Raw genomic sequence first — 2,949 nt, forward strand, 5'->3', positions numbered from 1 at the left:
CTCCTGCCCGGCCCTGACAACAGCGGAGCCGCTTCCCATTGCTGCGCTTGTATCTGGGGAAGGGTCTCGGTGTGTGTTTACAGTGTCTGCAGCTGCGCTCCAGCGCCCCGAGCAGAGCGGGGGTTATCCAAAGCGCGGGGGAGGGTTCAGTGCTCCGCGGCCATCCCGGGAGGGTTCGGTCCCACCGGAGCCATAGGGAGCACCCACGGAGCTCTGGGGTGAGGTCTCTGTGCACTGTCCCCCGCCAGGGAGGAGGGATAAGGACGCAGACCTTCCCTGCTAAGGGGTGGCAAAGCACTGCCTGGACATTACACACAGGACTTTGCAGCCATTCCCAAGCCAAACCTCCCCCAGCTTGGGTCCCTCAGGTCTGAAGGGCTCCAGCACCCACCAGCCCACCCACAGCTCCGCTGCTACCACCCAAAGAATGTCCCAAGTGTCCAGCAGCAGCAGTGAGAAGGCTGCCTGCCACGTCCCAGGCGTGGACAGAACCCTGAGCAAGCCTGGGGGGAGAAGACATCAGGTCGGGCACCGAAGGGGCTCATACACCTCATGTCCCTGGGCACTGTGGAGTTAGCGGGTGATTTGCCCCTTCCCTGTACTCCAAACAGCCCCTGAGCTGGGGACAGCAGCCCAGGGACACAGGGGACAGCAGAGTGCTGGCAGCTGGAAACTCTTGGGGTCAGTGTGTGGCCCCACACCACAGAAATACCCCAGGGAGTGAAGCAGCTCCCACCCAGGCACTGCAGGGAGTGCTGGGGGCAGCAGGGTGAAACTCTGCTTTATTCCTCTTTTTCAGGCTCACACTGACACTGACACTGCAGCAAGGCTCCTGGCTGGCTGAACACCTCCCAGCCTTTGCTGAGCTCCCCCAGCCCCCTGTGAAGCTGCAGCTTTTCTTTAAATCTCTTTTCGGTGCCACCCTGTGACTCTGATTCTCATGTTCAGTGATGCTGCATGCCCCCCTCGCCTCTCTTAATTGTTCTTGCAGCATCCATCATGGAAATACCAGTTTTGGTGCACAGGCTCTAGACAGCAGTCAGATGCCACTGACCTGCAGAATGTCACCAGTGCCAGCATGGGGGGGACAGGCTCAGCTCAGGCTGTAGAGCCATGAGGAGCCACTCTGCCCAATGCTGCCATGAGGGTGGGAAACCTCCATCCCAAACCTGGCTGATGACCAGCTCAGGGACTGCCCACAGGTAAGATCCCCCATGGTAAAGGCTCTAAAAGGGCCAGGGATGGGGAAAGGGTTCAATCAGCACAACTCAGACCTGTGCCTGCACTGCCAGCCCTGGGAACACAGTGCCCACGGGCTCCTAGGGACAGCCAGGAGCTGACTTGCACAGCTCCTTGTGTCCCAAGGTCCTCCTCTTTCTTCCCACTGGAAATTCAGACGCTCTTTCAGTGCAGAAAACATTCTGAGTTCTCCAACACATTGAGATATGGGGGCTAGAAAACCAACATCTGAACTTTTCCAGCCCTTGCTCCTCTTCCATTGCACTCTCTAGCAGTTTTCCTGCCACCACTGCCAAACACCAGTGGGATTTGGGTATTCACAGGGAAGCTGAAACCCCCGGTGGGTACCCGGTTTTCCCCCCAGCCAAGATGTGGTTTGGTTCCATCAGCCACCAACCCTGGCTCTGATTTCTCCCCATTCCCCAGGATGAAGCCTGTCCTTTGCAGGCAGGCTGCTGGCAGAGAGGGGAGGCTGGAGGGGAAAACCACCAGGAGCACGGGAGGAAGGGAGATGTGACTCTGTCTTCTCACCCACAGGGTAAGCAAACTCCAGTATTCCAGCAGGGCTGTTCCACTCCACCAATTGCAATGAGAGGGGAGACAAAGCAGAGCTGCTCTCCAGCCCTCCCCAGCCCAGAGTGGGCTCCAGCAGGGTCCTGGGGAAGCACCACAGGGTGTGTGCTCTGCAGGAGGTTGCAATAGGAGCAGGCTTGGCCTCTGCTGGGATGCTTGACTCAGGCAGGAACGTCATTCCCATCCTGTTGCAGAGCATCCCTCTGGCATGGCTGAGCATCAGCCCCTTCAGCTGAGAGCTAACAAGTGTGAGACTTGTCCTTCCCCCTCCAGCTCTGGGGAGCTCTGCCTTTGCCCAGCTCAGTGTTGCTGAGCACAAGGGGCAGCCCCCTGCAGTGCCCAATTAAAGATTTCAGTCCCAGAGGAGATGTCCCAGAGGGCTTGGGAGTATCAAGTCTCCCAGGGCTGCTGGTGTTTTTTAAGGGCTTTCAAATGTTTTGAAAACCACAATGGCATTTCTCTGAGCAGTGCTGGGCCCTGCCATGGGAGATGGACAGACCTGGACAGACCTGGACAGACGCAGCAAGTGCCCAAAGCTCTGGCCACACCAGTGGGGTTTTCCCTGGGCTGGGAGGATCTCCTAAGGCCGAGCAGGATTTTGGCAGTAACTGCACTGGTGCTGCTCTGTGGGGAGCCCTGGACCTGCCTGGGATGCTGCACCAGCTGCATGGGAAGAAGGGAGGACCTGTAACTCCTGTGTGCTTGGAAAACAAACCATCCTTCTCGTGCTGGTACTGCTGCCCAAGCCCAGCCTAGGCACCAGTGCCCAGGGCAGTCCAGGGGATTGCTCTCGGATGCCTTCACCTCCTCCAGAGCTCAGCCAGTAAATCTGGCCCGGGCTACAAAGCTGTGAAGAAGATCACCCGCTGCTCTGGGCTTCCTCAGCCCCCAGATGAGGAGAAGAGTGGGGTCGTAGGGTTAGTGCCCCTCAGCCCCCAGCCCCCATCACCGCCGCGGGGAGCGCAGCCCTCCTCGGGCAGCGGGGAAGGAGCATCCCTGGGAGCTCTCCTCTCCTGCATCCCTCCTTCCCCGCCCGGCGGGACTCGGCTCCCGGTGCGCGGGAAGCGATGAGGTCATGGTGCTTAATATAGCGATTTCATCACAGCCCTTCTCCCCAGCAACACAGCCCGGCTCCCG

General features: G+C 59.1%; 1 protein-coding gene across 1 annotated transcript in view; it reads right to left on the minus strand.

Moving 5' to 3' along the window:
• LOC115948103 (phosphatidylinositol 3-kinase regulatory subunit alpha-like) overlaps nt 1-2,949 on the minus strand; it is a 13,354-nt gene that overhangs the window by 8,433 nt on the left and 1,972 nt on the right. The window lies entirely within an intron of this gene.

Source organism: Geospiza fortis, unplaced genomic scaffold (assembly GCF_000277835.1).
Source record: "Geospiza fortis unplaced genomic scaffold, GeoFor_1.0 scaffold333, whole genome shotgun sequence".
NCBI classification, from domain to species: domain Eukaryota; kingdom Metazoa; phylum Chordata; class Aves; order Passeriformes; family Thraupidae; genus Geospiza; species Geospiza fortis.